Consider the following 18,774-nt stretch of genomic DNA (forward strand, 5'->3'; position numbering starts at 1 on the left):
TGGAGTCCTGGGTTCGAATCCTGCCAACGACAACATCTGCAAGGAGTTTGTATGTTCTCCCTGTGTTTGCGTGGGTTTCCTCTGGGTACTCCAGTTTCCTCCCACACACCAAAGACCTACTGATAGGGAATTTAGCCCTATATGAGACAATGACTGTCAATGTCTGTAAAAAATGTGCAAATCTATTCTCCAAAAGCGCTGCGGAATATGATGGCGCTATGTAAGTAAGCCTAATAAATAAAAATATATTGTATACTGAGAGTATAGGATATACTGAGAGTGTAGATTGTAGAGGATACTGAGGGTATAGGGGATACTGTGTGTGTATTATGGATATATTGTATACTGAGGGTATAGGGGATATACTGAGTGTATAGGGGATACTGAGGGTCTACTGAGTGTGTATTATGGATATATTGTATACTGAGGGTATATTCTTTAGTGCCTGTGGTTCCAGCCTACGCCATGCTGCTGCTGCTGCTTTTTCCTAGACACATTTGTTTCCTGTGCGCGGCTCAGTCCTTCCTTTCTTTCCGCCCCTTGCGTTGCGCTCTGTGACTTATGTCTGTGTTCGGGGCGTTTAGATGATGGATCAGGTGTTTGCTGCTTGGCTGGTCGCCGCCTGTGCGGTCATCGCCTTCCTTTCCTCCACGGTGTACGTCGGGTTCTTGTGTATTTGTGCTGTGATTTTGCTTGTACTTTGCACTGACCCTCCATCTTTTCCTCCTGCAGATTCGACTCCTGGTCTTTCCCTCCGTACTCGGGACCTGATATACCTTGAGGATTACGTGTTGTCTGTGCCTGAATCCAATGTGAGTAAAGCTTTATGTCTCATGGACTTTATAGAGAATCTCACGAAGCCATTAAAGGGGTTTTCTGGACATGCGATCTGTGGGGGGTCCTACACCTGGGTCCTGCACAGATCAGCTCATACAGCACATACAGTATATTCAAGTACTATGAGCGGTGCTGTAATTCCCTAGAACCACCAATATGGATTGGAAGGGGCTTCTATTACTTGAGTAGGATCGGAGTTGCGAGCGTTGCCTCTCTACTAGCAGCTTCCAGCACTCGGAGGCCTCCACAACAGCTGATCTGTGCAGGGCCCAGGTGTAGGACCCCCACAGAACACCTACTGATGATTTTGTGGATAGGTCATGAGTATGAAAAGTCGATTTGAGACTGGTGAACCATTAATATTGCCTCTGTAACGTTATACGGGGGTCTGCAGAGATTAGGCCCCATGCGCATGTCCAGTCCCCAAATCCCAAACTGTATAGTTGCATAGCGAAGGCTAGCTGTGGAGAGTCATGGCGGCTATCCTGGTCATGTTGCTCTGGCTCACCGGTTCAGCGCATGCGCAGTGAGTTGGGATTTACTGGCCCTGGTTTCATCTGCGCATGCGCCAGAGAGTAATTGATGCAGAAAGTGAGAATAATAAGGGCTTGTTCACCTGTCGCAGTCATACTGCAATGTTTTTAGTGGATCTCTTGGATGATTTTGGTGCCGCTGTGTACGTGCGGATATTGGACAGACAAGTCGCAGCAATGTCCGTATATGTGAATGGGGCCGTATTGCTCAGCACTGTGTTTGTTTGTGCCCACGACTGTCCTGTCTCTGTTCTTGGATCCCGCATAGACTCAAATCGGCAAGGAATAGGCCATGTTTTATTTAATGACCTTTGAACGCTGTCGTGCAGCCATTGTGTCATGTGACCCCTTTCTTACAATGGGGGGTGTCAGGACCCCGGGGAGCAGCTGCCTGTAGTCAGGGGGTTGTCTTGTCACTTGTAGTTCTGCCCAGTCTTTACTGTTTCCGCACTGAGTCTCCCGTCAGGTCTTGGTGACTTGTTGCTGCTTTTCTTACAGAGAGGTGACTTCTCCTGGCCAGGTCTGCACCGGAGGAGTCGGGGGCTGATAATAAACCCCCCACCCCAGAGATCTCCTCCTGTCTGTACTTTCCAGATTGTCCAGTTGTTAAATCTCTTACATGTAATTTTTTTTTATTTTTTGGAGTGTTTTTTTCTTTTTCCGACTGATGAGCCAATTTATATAAAGGAAAATAATCTGTTTTATTTCTTTTCGTAACGTCTGTATAAATATCGCGGGTCCTGTCTGTTACTCGCAGAGCGGCTTTAGATGTTTTGTGTAATCCACAGCTTGGATTAAAGGATTGTTAGTGAGATTGGAAATCTGCATGGAGGAGCGAGAATAAATCCATTAGTGGGAGAGACGTCTAGAGAAGACCATAGACAATGGTATACAGCGAGGAGGAACTGTATATAGGGGTATACTATAGGAGTGGAGCTGATCTGTGTGATATATAGGGGTATGTGATAGAGGAGAGAAGCTGAGCTGTGTAATATATAGGGGTATATGATAGAGGAGAGAAGCTGAGCTGTGTGATATATAGGGGTATATGATAGAGGAGAGAAGCTGAGCTCTGTGATATATAGGGTTATATGATAGGAGAGAAGCTGAGCTGTGTGATATATAGGGTTATATGATAGGAGAGAAGCTGAGCTGTGTGATATATAGGGGTATATGATAGAGGAGAGAAGCTGAGCTCTGTGATATATAGGGGTATATGATAGAGGAGAGAAGCTGAGTTGTGTGATATATAGACGTATATGATAGAGGAGAGAAGCTGAGTTGTGTGATATATAGAGGTATATGATAGAGGAGAGAAGCTGAGTTCTGTGATATATAGGGGTATATGATAATCTTTGCACTATTGTGACTTCCATGACAGCCTAGGAATGAACGGTCATTACCGTAATTCGAATATATCTTTGTCCTGCAAGTTTTTCTGTAATTTTGTAGAAATCCACTTAATTTTTTCCAGTTGGGATAGGCCATAACTATATGATAGAGGGTGAAGGCCAGCGCCTGCATGGATCAGCTGTCTGATCCCTGTACTATACAGTGCACTGAGCCAGACTTTCCCCCAAACAGCTGATCTGTTGTGGTTTGACTCGGGCTGACTCAACCCTGCACTGATCTAAAATTCATGGTATATGGACAGCCCCTTTAACATCCTGATAATCTGTTCCATTTTCAAACAAGGAGCTGCTGAAGGGGGTGGGGGCTTACAAATATATCTGTCCCAGGGCAGAGTGGGGGGAGGCTCCTGCTGCAGTGAGGAGAAGGCAAACATGGCAGAGCCCCCGGTGCTCGTGGCAAAGATTTCTGTGTATGTTTATACAAGGATCTGGAGAAGATGAAGGGGTAAAGCTCGGAACGTATATTATCTATGTACTAGTCTCTGCCTGTGACTTCGTCTGCATGTTGTTGGTGTCGATGATCCTCCTATATTCAGCAAATTGCTGCCGTCGATGGTTTGCCTGCTCTGGCGTTTTGGGAGGTTTTAAGCTGTCCTGCCGCTGAACTTGTTCCTTGTGCTGTGCCTGTGATTGTTCCGGCATCTCAGCAGCTCGCTGGGACACCATATAATGAGTGTGTTGTTGGCTTTTGTGATCCCCCCTCAGCTCCGCTTGAGGAGAACTCTGTGACTTCTGGCTCCTTCATAGCTCTTGGTCTTTTGTGACAAATTAGATTTTCTTTTTTCCGACATGTTTAATATTAGCAAACTGCCAATGTGGATTAAAGGTGTTTTCCCATCCAGTGTGTCAGCACTGCCTGGAGCAGATCAGATAATATGCAGATACTTGTACACAATGGACTCAGTGTTATCTGTGTGATTACATAGAGAGATAACAGCCCTGGCTGAGATAAGCTGCTGCAGGAGCAGTGTAATATACTGTAGTATGTGACCATAAATTCATAACAGTGGTGAAGCCATGTCATTTACCGGGATACTAAGTAGCCGATGTGTTACTCCAGGTTACAGACTATCTATTGGAAAAATTGAGGAACAAACATCCAAACTATCACATTTATAATATTAGTAGGATAGGATAGGATTTCTATATGTCGTGTTCCTATAAGCTGTGACAGTGACTTATCTCCCTGGTGAGAACACCTGCACACTCTGCTATGTTCGGCATACATGTGCATGATGGGGGGGATATAAGGGATTGAAGCCTTCCTTGCATTGCCGGGTCACATGATTCCGTATTTGTCTTATAAGGAGCAAGTTTCATCCGATTGCTACTTGTTCACACTTGTATCAGGAAACCAGAAAATACAATCAGGATAATTATCTCCAAATCCCCGACTTCAGGACTTCAGGAGTTTTTGCAGTTTTCTCTGTTTGCTTTCCTAGGGTTTGTCAAACAGTCAATTATCTGACACCGATCGACTTCCTCCCCCCACAGATCCCGCACAATGAGGCTTTGTCTCCACGTTCCGACTCTTTCCATGAAGGGCCTCAAATAACACGGCAGGTCTGTGCGGCCGGGAGTTGTCTGTGCGCCCTCCTTTCTGGGGAAGATCCCGGTGACGGGTTTCATCTGCCACATTAATCGCCCTTTGTCCCCTAATCCCACACCGCTCTGTCAAGACAGGATATCAAAGCGCTTGTTTTTATAGCAGAGACACAGCTGCGTACAGACTGACTTATATAGTGCGCTATAGGTGTCTGTATACGGCATGGCCTGGGATGTATCCTGATGGCTGCAGAGAGCCGGATCAGAACTGACTTATATAGTGCGCTATAGGTGTCTGTATACAGCGTGGCCTGGGATGTATCCTGATGGCTGCAGAGAGCCGGGTCAGGACTGACTTATATAATGCGCTATAGGTGTCTGTATACGGCGTAACCTGGGATGTATCCTGATGGCTGCAGAGAGCCGGATCAGAACTGACTTATATAGTGCGCTATAGGTGTCTGTATACAGCGTGGCCTGGGATGTATCCTGATGGCTGCAGAGAGCCGGGTCAGGACTGACTTATATAATGCGCTATAGGTGTCTGTATACGGCGTAACCTGGGATGTATCCTGATGGCTGCAGAGAGTTGGGTCAGCTCTAACTGATATAGTGCGCTATAGGTGTCTGTATACGGCATGGCCTGGGATGTATCCTGATGGCTGCAGAGAGCCGGGTCAGCTCTGACTAATATGTCTGTGTGGGCTAGTGATTGGTGTCTTGTAGCTCCTGTATCTGCCCAGCTTGTGCCCAGGGTATCACTGGATTGGCCGCCATGGCCTTACTGACACCTATTTTCTGACGTTGTACAAAGGCAGCAGTCAGAGGCGGGATGTGGCGACGTATGTGCTGCGATTAGGCGACATTCACAAGGCCATAGTATTACCGTCTGCAAATAACATGTCATTATCATCTACAAAAGCCCCATAAGATCCCGCACAGGGGCCCAAGCCGAGAATAAGACAGAGCTTGTAATATACATACATACGGCCGCTAAAACCGCACTGTGTGTACGGGACATAGAAATGACCGGCTCTGTACGATTATCCGCAGTGATCCCCGCACTAGTGCTTAGTGCCATATTCTCAGGAGGCACCTACAGAATAACGTATAGGTATAGCGGGGGTCTGTGGGGCTACAGTCTTATGGTTCATATACACGATAGGAAATGTGGAATTGTGTGATAAACTATACAGTCACTGCCGCAGATGGAGACGTATATATGTGTGTGATCTATACTGTTATATAGGCAACGTTATTTTATCTAGATTTATGTATAGTGTTTATTTATATCTCCTACGAGCAGCCGCTGCTCGTGTTCTCGCAGATGAAGCTTTATATATGTACCGTATACTGTCTATACATCTCCTACTAGCAGTCGGTACACGTGTTCTCACAGATGAAGCTTTATATATGTACCATATACTGTCTATCGTCTACTAGCAGCCGGTGCACGTGTTCTTGCAGATGAAGCTTTATATATGTACCGTATACTGTCTATCCATCTCCTACAAGCAGCCGGTGCACGTGTTCTCACAGATGAAGCTTTATATATGTACTATATACTGTCTTACTATACTACCATCCTACTAGCAGATGGGGCCGGCGCTGACTACTTGTGTACATGTCGTGGTCGGTGCCTGTAGCACGGTAACATTCCTGACTACACATGACCACACTATGGAGTCCTTGTTCTCCCGGCGGCGGCAGCGTACAGCAGGATATACGTCGGGGTGTGTTAGTCAGTCGCTGCCTCCACCCTCTGCCGCTTGGCCACCCTTTCAGTGCCAGCAGATATCGGTGAGCCTGCGGCTGGCATAGTCGGGGTACGCAAACCCCGGATCGTCTCCTGACAGGAGAAGCCGTGGAGCTCTGTGTAGTACATCTCGGGACGCCTCCAGTCCGCGGACTCCTCGCACACTTGCGTTCTGTCAGTTCTTATCACTTTATTTACTTCCTCGTTACACACATTTGACCTGTGACTCAGGACAGGTGAGAGGACGGCCGCCATATTGTCCCGGCACGTTGCTGCACCTCAGACAGATGGGATCAGGCGGGGCCCAGTCACAACACTGCAGAAGGTTTCACTCAGTGCCGGTCAGATGTCTGCGAATCCTCCGAGCTGTGAGCGATCACCTGCATGGAAATGAGCGTGAGGAATGTGACCGCGCACGATATGAAGGTATTTCAGTGTTGTTAGTAAATCTCTGCCTTTAGGGCCACTCCGTCCCCTGCATGTACCGCAACGTTATCATCAGTGGTACAAATGGAAGACGGTGCAAAAAGTGTCAGTGATCTATAGGTAGACAGGAGCGCCCCCTGCAGCCGGGGTAACACCAGGACAATCCTGTGGCCAGTCCTGGGTTTGCGGCTTTTCTATAGACGGATACGTGAAATTTGCAAATGTGATAAAATGTGCAGACTTGGTAAAAGTGGATGGAGAAAGCGCTGTAAGACCCAGCCGTGTGATTATATACCCTGTCCAGTCAGTGTCTATAGGGGGAGGGGGGTTCATTTTGGTATCACTGAATAGGCAAAAGTGGTCCACAAGCCTGGCTTTACTTAAAGGGAGGTATCACCAGAAAATGACTTATTGTGTTGAACCGGAACTTTGTCATTTAAAAGTAAGTTCTATATTCTGTCACTTTCACCATTTCCCTTTAATAGCCGGTCCAGCGCCCTCTCACCTCGGGGTATATATATATACCTGTCCTGGTAATCTCTCTCACCGGTGGTTATCTTTAGGGTATAATCCTTGTATTCTGCATTCACCGACCTCCATGGTGCGCCTGTGCTAGGTGTGTGCAGCCAGACAGGGGGCGTGTCCCAGACTACCTTAGACTCCGGTAGGCTCCGCCCTAATAGCAGGTAGTCACCTCACGTGCTGCGGCTTCACAGTCTCTTTGAAGGGGATGTCTGACTCATTTCAGTGACTGGGCTGCAGTTCCGGATACAGCCACGGACATGAGTGGAGCCATTTCTCAGAGGTAACAGATGACAGCAGTGTGTCCTGTGACTACGCAGTATGTGCGGGATGTTGTCAGGGCTCCAGTCATTGGCCAGGGCTATAGCGTTACTTAAAGGGCTTTCCCTTGGACGTGACCGATTCAGATTTGTAAACTTTTTTTTTTACAGTAAATACAAGTTTATATATTTTCTGTAACGTCTTAGTATTGGTGTCCGTTGTCCTGATCAGTTTGCAGTGAATACGACCTTATCGTGTCCAGGTTATCTTGCAAGTACCATTCAGGACCCTGGGAAAGCTGAGTGATTGTAGGGCAGTGGTGAAGCTAGCTGGCAGGGTTAGTGGGGTGACCTTGGGACAGGAGTGGGCGGAGTCTGGCGCGCTCACAGTATATATATATTTCTCTAACCTTCGCCTCACCTCCACTTTCCTCCTACAGGTCGCTGTTTACACTCGGCTGATATTTCGGTGCGCGCCGCCCCGTCCCGCTCGCTCAGCCGGTTTTTCCTCTTCTCGCCTCCCTGTGTTTAATATGTCGTCACACGCTCGGCGTTAACCCTTCGTGTACCGGGCCTGACATGGAAGCTGTGTTAACCCTTTCACACCTGCCATGCCGCCTCCGTCCTAGTCTCTGTGCTGTTTGCAGGTTCACAACCCAAAGGCTGCGGCCACACGTTGCGGTAACACATCAGGGGGGCAAATCTGTGGCAAAAACTCTTCCCGCAGCGCCTCCTAGTTACATCCGATAACGCCACAGGATTCCCGGAGATTTATATTAGGTAGGGGGGCCCCCCCACAAAAAATCAATATATAATATATTTTCTGCATTTTTAGCTCCAATTCGCAACGTGTGGCCTAAGCGAAAGATGGGAAATAAATCCCCGGATTCTGGTGCGTTTAACCCTATGTTACCAGTCCTATACTGACCTAATCCACAATGGTGCTCGCCTTTTCTTATCTGTTTTTTGGGGGAGCTAATAATATGCTTGGCCTTACAGTCCCCACACGTGTCGTCACCCAGCTTTCCCAGATGTCTGAATATTGGGAGACCGGAGTGAGGATGTTTTTTTTTTTTTTCTGCTGGAGGCCAATAAAATTATGTCTGCGTATTATTCATGAGGGCGGTATAATATTCATGAGGCGCTGGCTCCGGGGTATTGATCGCCATATTCCCAATAATAAGCCCCCGCCCCAAGGATTCTGCACGTTCTCTGCTTGTTCTGACTTTAACCATTACTTTCCTGGTAGTTTAGAGCCGGCGGACATATTTCACTTACAACTTGACAACCCCCCTATAAGTGTCCTGTTAGGACCATAGGATGCCCCATAGGGGAGAAGATCCCCCAACCTACCATCTTGGCCGACTGTGTCTTCTATATAGTAAGTGTGAAGGAGCCCATAGGGTAATTGGGGCCGATATGAGGCCTGACGTCACCGACCCTAACCCCTGAGCTGGTGGAGGGTTCCCCTCATTGGTGACCAGGCGCATCCACCATTGGGCCTGGAGGGAAATCTAGGCCAGCTCATAGCCCAAGTTACCATTATGGTAGGGGGCAAAGGGCGAGGAAAGGCAAAGTGACCTCAGAGGTTCTAGAAGCTACAGTTAGTCCTGACACCCCCATCATAAAGTAATAATTCTGTAATGTCTCCTCTTCTAGCTCTGCCGTCCTTCAGGATAGGTCGCATGTAAGACAAGGTCACTACTATTGGTTCTGTAGGGTCCATCGCTATTGGTTCCGTAGGGTCCGTCACTGTTGGTTCCGTGAGGTCCGTCACTATTGGTTCCGTGGGGTCCGTCACTGTTGGTTCCGTGAGGTCCGTCACTGTTGGTTCCGTGAGGTCCGTCACTGTTGGTTCCGTGGGGTCCGTCACTGTTGGTTCCGTGGGGTCCGTCACTGTTGGTTCCGTGGGGTCCGTCACTGTTGGTTCCGTGGGGTCCGTCACTGTTGGTTCCGTGGGGTCCGTCACTGTTGGTTCCGTGGGGTCCGTCACTGTTGGGTCCGTGAGGTCCGTCACTATTGGTTCTATAGGATTAGTCACTATTGGTTCTGTAGGGTCCATCACTTGTTTCTATAGGGTCTGTCACTGCCACTGATTCTCTGAGCGCTGCGACCTCTTTGTTCCTTACTAAGCACAGCGCCTTACATTGCTCAATGGCTATACTTGGTATTACAGCTCAGCTTCATTCACTTGAAAGGGTCAGAGATACAAAAAGGCCGTGTGTCTATGAATGTGACCTCACATGACCTTTGAAGCGGAGGTAGCGCTTAGATTAGGGCTATACGGGAACTGTGACCACGAGTCCCATCAAGCAACCAAAGATGGCCGTTTCCTTCTGTGACTTTCGCCAAGGTGATGGCGATGACTTGTGATCTGAGGGTGCTGTGACTTCTAGTTCGCTGCCGGGCTTTTTTCAGTCACAGACCTTTTGGGGTCTTTATGGGACAGAATGATACCGTGATCTATGGTTGGCCGACAGGAGTCACCGCCAGAGTCGCCGTGTAGCACTGGCTTTACCGGATCGCCTGGGCAGCTTTGATCGGCTGTTCTGTAACGGTCCCCTGAGACGTCTCCGGCAGTGTGCGGTCACTTATAGATGATTCTGTAGCCCGCACATGATTGTCACTACAGCATTTATCTGGCTGCTCCAGTATTACAGCGTGGTATTATCTGCCCCTATAGAATAGCGGTATTATCTGCCCCTATAGAATAGCGGTATTATCTGCCCCTATAGAATAGCCCGCAGCTTAAACCTGCAAGTGACTCAATTCTTCCCTTCGGCTCATTTCATTGCTTGAGCAGGACAGGCAGGAAATTCTTCTAGGTGGCGACTTATAGCGGTGGACTGATGGATTATACAGGCGGGGTTAGTGGCGAATAGTTTCGGCCAGCCCCGTTTTCCATATTGCGGCCAGCTGTCTCATTGGCGATACCGGAGTCGGGTCTTGGTGCCAGCAGGATATTTGAAGAGGACCTTTCACGTTTCGGTTTACTTAAGAAATACTTTCCACACACAAACTCAGCAAAGTTTCCAATGGATATTTGTGGAGGAGGAAACAGCGGCTATAGGTCATGGCCATTATAGTGTTAATTCATCTGTGCTGAGGCTGCACTTATATATCAGGAGAGTGAATAAACGGCTATAGCCCAGCCCTGGAGGATCCGTGTTTGGCATGGCGGCCCCAATACCTACCTGATTGTAGTAAGTTTATGCGGGAGTCTGTGGGCTACGTCAGCTAAAGTCTAGCCAGTCTGATCCTTAGGATAGATCATATGTGATCCATAAAGGCCTGACACCCGGGACCCTCGCAGATTAGCATACCAAGCACAGCGCTGTGCGTATTGTAGCCGGGCAACTGACAAGTGCGACATCATCACCTATCCTATGGGTATGCCATCAGAATGTAAGTCCTAGAAGATGTCTTTAAAGGAGTCCTATCACTCATACACAATTTTTTCTAGGTACCACGTCGGAATAGCTTTAAGAAAGGCTATTCTTCTCCTACCTTTCGTCGTCTTCTCCACGCCGCTGTTCGCCTACAATTCCGTTTTTTTCAGTATGCAAATTAGCTCTCTCGCAGCACTGGGGCGGGCCCCAGTGCTCAGACAGCACTGGAAGCATACCCAATGCTGCGAGAGAACTCTCTCCAGCGCCGCCTCCATCTTCGTCAGCAGCGTCCTCTTCATCCTCTTCTTCTGGCTGTGGCTTGTTACTTCTAGGCCTCGGGTTTTGGGCAGAGCAAACTGCGCATGCCCACAGGCCACGAGAAAATGGCCCCTTACAATACTGTGCAAGCGGCCATTTTCTCGTGGCCTGTGGGCATGCGCATTCTCTCCCAGTGCTGTTTGAGCGCTGGGGCCCGCCCCCAGTGCTGCGAGAGAACTAATTTACATACCGAGAGAAACTGGGATTGTAGGCGAACGGCGGTGCAGAGAAGACGACGAAAGGTAGGAGACGAGTAGCCTTTCTTAAGGCTATTCCGACGTGGTACATACAAAAAATTGTGTCCGAGTAATAGGATCCGGATCTGACATCTTACATCAAGGCAGAGACGGGACTGCGATCTATATGGAAGAGGGTCGGCTCATCGTGCCAAAATCAGCAGCTTTGGTTGCCCGAATGCATTTCCACCATAAGTGAAAGCTCCTGGAAGGTGATAAGATGGCTGCGTTCTCCTTGTCTTCTCCACTGCGGATTCTTATGATCTGGGTCTGGTCCTTTCCTTCCTCTTAACATTTCCCAGCACTTCCATTCCTCAATTTCCTCTTCCGTTTTGATCCATTTGGGTCTCATATCCCAACGGAGTGATTTATGAGGAATCCTATAAATGTAAAAATAAATAGAAGAAATTGCTTGGCACTCACCAACAGTAGTCTACAGTCTACTGTTGGTGAGTGCCAAGCAATTTCTTCTATTTATTTTTTCATATGCTACTTTGTTCTGGATTTAGAGCACCACCACATTTAGCGTTTTTTTGTCTCCCGTGCAGATGTATACCTCTGTGTGAGTAGTGCCACCCATGTCTACGTACTCTTTTGGAAATCCTATAAATGTGTCCCCAGAGATCAGCCATTTCCTTCTTTTCTCCCAAACCTTTTTCAAGGGTTAACATCGGCGTCCAACGGAGACGCTGTCACAGACCACCAGTGGCGGGGTCGCCCAGTGGGACCCCTTTTCTAGTCAGTGGGGTCTGTCCGTGTCTGTGTGTAACCGCGGTTGTATTGGTCCAGCTGTCCATTGTTTAGTTCTCTCTGACAGACCCGAGTGCTAGTGTGAACCAAGCCTTAGCTGTAAGACAACTGGCTGCTGCCGGAGCCGCCGAGTGCTTTGTGATAAGACAAAAATCCAGGTGCTCAAACCTCATCTCAGCCATCGGCAAGCCAAAAATGAGAAAGGTCGGGATGAAGCAGACACCTGGCTGTCCTCTGTAAGAAGGGGCCTCGACGCTCTGCGACATGCTGCACCTGACAACAAGTTTCAACTCATTTTGATAGGAATTATTGCAATGTGTAAGGCCTCGTAGACTATTACCATACCCTATACATACTGTAGGTCCTATGTGCTATAGAATTTATTCATCTGATAGAGGCCCAAAGACTCTTCGGTCTCCTCAGCACTGGTCCTAACACTGCGGCCTACCTCAAGCAGCTGATCGGTGGCAGTGCCAAGTGACGGACCCTCCCCAATCTCATATCCGTGACGAATTCTAAGGATGGGGCCATCAGTATCATCATCTACAGGTTCGGTATAGACATGGTTTTTGCTGGCACTCTTTGGTTTTCTGGAATCTTCCCTGTCCTGTCTGATATAAGGGGCGCCATAAGGCAAAATATTAATCGGAAGCTGAGACTTGGTGATATAGAAAGTGGGACGTGCCAGATATTGTCGTGTGTGAGTGCGGAGTACAATGGTGCCCGGTGGTGATGGCTCTACGAGCGGGCGTTGTATTACAAGCCTGGCGAGTCTCTGTCCTGTCACATTAATGTTGGCCCCCTCCCATATTGGAGGACGCCATAGCCCATGGAGACCATTTATCACTACATGATGGAGGTTTCTGATCGATCCGCGTCTCTTCCCTGCTGGGACCGGCTACTTAGTCTGTAAATCCCCCCTAAGCCCTTCACTCCATCACGTAGTCTAGTGTGTAATGGCCGAGCACGTGTGACCCCGTTTCGTCCTCAGCAATGCATTAACATGAATGAAGATCTTCAGGGTTTATTCACACCGGACATCTGATTGGGGTTTCTTTGGCGGCAAGGACACGGATTTCTTCAAGTCCCGTTCCGATGAGTATTACTGGAAGAAAGATCTGAGAATCCCCCTGACCCCCCAGTTGTTGTACCTACTGATAATAAGATAAGGGAACCTATAAGAAGCCATAATAAAGCTACTCCTCTGGCTACTTCTGAATTGGCGGCTTCTTATAAGGGGGCGACCTCGCCGTCTTAATGTCTAAACATTCGCTTCTTATTTTTTAAGAAATGGATTTTGGCGTCACGGATAACGCTGCTGCGTCTCTGTGCAGACCTTTGTGTCTCCATGGTTACAGACTACAGACAGGCCTTGTGTAGTCGGATCCTGCACTTGTACTCCTTTCTATGCCTACTTTCTGCTAGCCGCCATGCTTACTGGGTGAATGCCCACTGATCCATATCATTTCTATAGGACCCGTCTATAGGTGCCAGACTCTCCTATGATGGCAGATGCCAGGCATTGAGCATTCTTTGTCCTCATGGTAGATCTGCTGCTGTGAGTCCCCTGGCCGTGGCTTATACTTCTCTTCCTATTAATAACACAGGCCATACCAAGTGTGTATGTACAGGGGGGAGATGGAAGGAATAGCTGCCGGCTGGTCCATGTGTGACCTGCTGCTTCAGTCTCAGAGGATCCTCCATTGGGTGCTGTGGTCTATTTCTTGGGGTTGTTGGAGGGACGGCCTCAGGAATCTTTATCTGGTGGGTCCAAGGAACCTTCTCCTGACACCCATATATATTGCAGTTCTTGGCAGCCTGAATGGTCCGACTCTGGATTAACAGATCCCAGATCATTAATACTCTGCCAAACCAAGCATGCATGTGTTTGCGGTCGTTGGAAGGAATTGTTATGTAGAATTTTGTCTGACAGCAATCTAAAGTGTATAACTAGTCTGATGAAACGAGTATACGGGAGCGGGGCCGCAGGACCAGACTACACATGGTGTGTTACCATAGAGACATGTAAATCTGCAAGGGAGCTGCAGTTAGAAACCTGCGCACGAGGGTTTGTATGGCATAGACTATCTGTATACTTGTTCCTCTTGTACTACATGCATTACAGCAGGTGCATAAGTGGGCACCCCGAGTGTACATTGGGTAGAGTATATATAGTGTGTGTGTGTGTGTATATAGCTATATGTATATATATTTTATATAGTGATGTTGACTTGTCTGCAGGGTCCCTGCAGTCAGTGAGAAGGGCTGGGCTGGAGCACATGATGCCAGGCACAGTATATATATATATATATATATATATATATATATATATATATATATATATATATAATGTATGTGTGTGTGTATATAGCTATATATATATAGTGATGTCGGCTTGTCTGCAGGGTCCCTGTGGTCAGTGAGAAGGTGTGGGTCAGGCCGTAGCGGAGGGGATCACATTCCTTGCTGTGGATCGGGTCACCGTGGCGTCATTGTTTAGTAATGTAACGTAAGATGTGGCGGTTCCCACTCCTTGTCCTCTTGACCTCCCCGAGAGCCCGTCCTCTATTCACTTCCTGCAGAAGAATGAACGGCTTGTATTTCCCACAATGGAGGAAGGATGACTGCAGAAGTCATCGCTCGCCCACTCCCTGCTCTGGCAGTATTCACATGTAGTGCTGTGATCGTGAAGGATACATTTCTATTGATCTTACTGAGTGGAATGGTCGCCAGCCTGGACCCCACCCCTGTAGCAAACCTCTGCACTATTCTACACCATCGTAACCCCCCCCCCCCCCCTGCAATGACCGTATATATTGTCAGGGTTATTACGGATTGCGGATTCCTCCATTTTTATGGGCTCGTGCACATGGCCGGAATTGTTTAAGGATCCATGCGGGCTGAATCACATAGAGGGACATGAATAGGAGCTGGAACGTGTTTTGTGAGGACGCCATCTGTGCCCTTGTACCCTTAAGTAAAGGTTAAACATGTAAGACCCAATGGTAGCCCCCAATTGCATATGGTGGGGGGGGGGGGGGGGGAGAGTATCAGGATTGGGTTATTGAATTCAACATGCCTGATGCTTTTGTTCTGAAGGAAGATGAGCTTTGAGGTCTCCGGGGTACCCTTAGCAGTATGGCAGGTACCTGGACAGGTCCCAGTATTAGGATTAGGCCTCTTATGGCAGGTACTTGGACAGGTCCCAGTATTAGGATTAGGCCTCTCTTATGGCAGTGACCTGGACAGGTCTCAGTATTAGGATTAGGCCTCTCTTATGGCAGGTACCTGGACAGGTCTCAGTATTAGGTTTAGGCCTCTCTTAGTAGCATGGCAGGTACATGGACAGGTCTCAGTATTAGGTTTAGGCCTCTCTTAGTAGCATGGCAGGTACATGGACAGGTCTCAGTATTAGGATTAGGCCTCTCTTATGGCAGGTACCCGGACAGGTCTCAGTATTAGGATTAGGCCTCTCTTATGGCAGGTACCTGGACAGGTCTCAGTATTAGGATTAGGCCTCTCTTATGGCAGGTACCTGGACAGGTCTCAGTATTAGGTTTAGGCCTCTCTTAGTAGCATGGCAGGTACATGGACAGGTCTCAGTATTAGGATTAGGCCTCTCTTATGGCAGGTACCTGGACAGGTCTCAGTATTCAGTTTAGTCCTCTCTTATGGCAGGTACATGGACAGGTCTCAGTATTAGGTTTAGGCCTCTCTTAGTAGCATGGCAGGTACATGGACAGGTCTCAGTATTAGGATTAGGCCTCTCTTATGGCAGGTACCTGGACAGGTCTCAGTATTAGGTTTAGGCCTCTCTTATGGCAGGTACATGGACAGGTCTCAGTATTAGGTTTAGGCCTCTCTTATGGCAGGTACCTGGACAGGTCTCAGTATTAGGTTTAGGCCTCTCTCATGGCAGGTACCTGGACAGGTGTCAGTATTAGGATTAGGCCTCTCTCATGGCAGGTACCTGGACAGGTGTCAGTATTAGGATTAGGCCTCTCTTATGGCAGGTACCTGGACAGGTCTCAGTATTAGGTTTAGGCCTCTCTTATGGCAGGTACCTGGACAGGTGTCAGTATTAGGTTTAGGCCTCTCTTATGGCAAGTACCTGGACAGGTCTCAGTATTAGGTTTAGTCCTCTCTTATGGCAGGTACCTGGACAGGTCTCAGTATTAGGATTAGGCCTCTCTTATGGCAGGTACCTGGACAGGTCTCAGTATTAGGTTTAGGCCTCTCTCATGGCAGGTACCTGGACAGGTCTCCGTATTAGGATTAGGCCTCTCTTATGGCAGGTACCCGGACAGGTCGCAGTATTAGGATTAGGCCTCTCTTATGGCAGGTACCCGGACAGGTCTCAGTATTAGGATTAGGCCTCTCTTATAGCAGGTACCTGGACAGGTCTCAGTATTAGGATTAGGCCTCTCTTATGGCAGGTACCTGGACAGGTCTCAGTATTAGGATTAGGCCTCTCTTATGGCAGGTACCTGGACAGGTCTCAGTATTAGGTTTAGGCCTCTCTCATGGCAGGTACCTGGACAGGTCTCCGTATTAGGATTAGGCCTCTCTTATGGCAGGTACCCGGACAGGTCTCAGTATTAGGATTAGGCCTCTCTTATAGCAGGTACCTGGACAGGTCTCAGTATTAGGATTAGGCCTCTCTTATGGCAGGTACCTGGACAGGTCTCAGTATTAGGATTAGGCCTCTCTTATGGCAGGTACCTGGACAGGTCTCAGTATTAGGTTTAGGCCTCTCTTAGTAGCATGGCAGGTACCTGGACAGGTCTCCGTATTAGGATTAGGCCTCTCTTATGGCAGGTACCCGGACAGGTCTCAGTATTAGGATTAGGCCTCTCTTATGGCAGGTACCTGGACAGGTCTCAGTATTAGGATTAGGCCTCTCTTATGGCAGGTACCTGGACAGGTCTCAGTATTAGGTTTAGGCCTCTCTTAGTAGCATGGCAGGTACATGGACAGGTCTCAGTATTAGGATTAGGCCTCTCTTATGGCAGGTACCTGGACAGGTCTCAGTATTAGGTTTAGGCCTCTCTTATGGCAGGTACATGGACAGGTCTCAGTATTAGGTTTAGGCCTCTCTTATGGCAGGTACCTGGACAGGTCTCAGTATTAGGTTTAGGCCTCTCTCATGGCAGGTACCTGGACAGGTGTCAGTATTAGGATTAGGCCTCTCTCATGGCAGGTACCTGGACAGGTGTCAGTATTAGGATTAGGCCTCTCTTATGGCAGGTACCTGGACAGGTCTCAGTATTAGGTTTAGGCCTCTCTTATGGCAGGTACCTGGACAGGTGTCAGTATTAGGTTTAGGCCTCTCTTATGGCAAGTACCTGGACAGGTCTCAGTATTAGGTTTAGTCCTCTCTTATGGCAGGTACCTGGACAGGTCTCAGTATTAGGATTAGGCCTCTCTTATGGCAGGTACCTGGACAGGTCTCAGTATTAGGTTTAGGCCTCTCTCATGGCAGGTACCTGGACAGGTCTCCGTATTAGGATTAGGCCTCTCTTATGGCAGGTACCCGGACAGGTCGCAGTATTAGGATTAGGCCTCTCTTATGGCAGGTACCCGGACAGGTCTCAGTATTAGGATTAGGCCTCTCTTATAGCAGGTACCTGGACAGGTCTCAGTATTAGGATTAGGCCTCTCTTATGGCAGGTACCTGGACAGGTCTCAGTATTAGGATTAGGCCTCTCTTATGGCAGGTACCTGGACAGGTCTCAGTATTAGGTTTAGGCCTCTCTCATGGCAGGTACCTGGACAGGTCTCCGTATTAGGATTAGGCCTCTCTTATGGCAGGTACCCGGACAGGTCTCAGTATTAGGATTAGGCCTCTCTTATAGCAGGTACCTGGACAGGTCTCAGTATTAGGATTAGGCCTCTCTTATGGCAGGTACCTGGACAGGTCTCAGTATTAGGATTAGGCCTCTCTTATGGCAGGTACCTGGACAGGTCTCAGTATTAGGTTTAGGCCTCTCTTAGTAGCATGGCAGGTACCTGGACAGGTCTCCGTATTAGGATTAGGCCTCTCTTATGGCAGGTACCCGGACAGGTCTCAGTATTAGGATTAGGCCTCTCTTATGGCAGGTACCTGGACAGGTCTCAGTATTAGGATTAGGCCTCTCTTATGGCAGGTACCTGGACAGGTCTCAGTATTAGGTTTAGGCCTCTCTTAGTAGCATGGCAGGTACATGGACAGGTCTCAGTATTAGGATTAGGCCTCTCTTATGGCAGGTACCTGGACAGGTCTCAGTATTAGGATTAGGCCTCTCTTATGGCAGGTACCTGGACAGGTCTCAGTATTAGGTTTAGGCCTCTCTCATGGCAGGTACCTGGACCGGTCTCCGTATTAGGATTAGGCCTCTCTTATGGCAGGTACCCGGACAGGTCTCAGTATTAGGATTAGGCCTCTCTTATAGCAGGTACCTGGACAGGTCTCAGTATTAGGATTAGGCCTCTCTTATAGCAGGTACCTGGACAGGTCTCAGTATTAGGATTAGGCCTCTCTTATGGCAGGTACCTGGACAGGTCTCAGTATTAGGTTTAGGCCTCTCTTATGGCAGGTACATGGACAGGTGTCAGTATTAGGATTAGGCCTCTCTCATGGCAGGTACCTGGACAGGTGTCAGTATTAGGATTAGGCCTCTCTTATGGCAGATACCTGGACAGGTCTCAGTATTAGGTTTAGGCCTCTCTTATGGCAGGTACCTGGACAGGTCTCAGTATTAGGTTTAGGCCTCTCTTATGGCAGGTACCTGGACAGGTCTCAGTATTAGGT

General features: G+C 48.3%; 1 protein-coding gene across 3 annotated transcripts in view; it reads left to right on the forward strand.

The window, feature by feature from the left end:
- SIPA1L3 (signal induced proliferation associated 1 like 3) overlaps positions 1–18,774 on the forward strand; it is an 87,617-nt gene that overhangs the window by 17,625 nt on the left and 51,218 nt on the right. For all 3 annotated transcript variants that reach the window (XM_075260104.1, XM_075260102.1, XM_075260103.1), the window contains exon 2: positions 733–812. The gene's annotated coding sequence lies outside the window, so the exon portion shown is untranslated. The remainder of the gene's footprint in view (positions 1–732; positions 813–18,774) is intronic.

The sequence above is a fragment of the Leptodactylus fuscus genome, chromosome 11, assembly GCF_031893055.1.
Source record: "Leptodactylus fuscus isolate aLepFus1 chromosome 11, aLepFus1.hap2, whole genome shotgun sequence".
NCBI lineage: Eukaryota > Metazoa > Chordata > Amphibia > Anura > Leptodactylidae > Leptodactylus > Leptodactylus fuscus.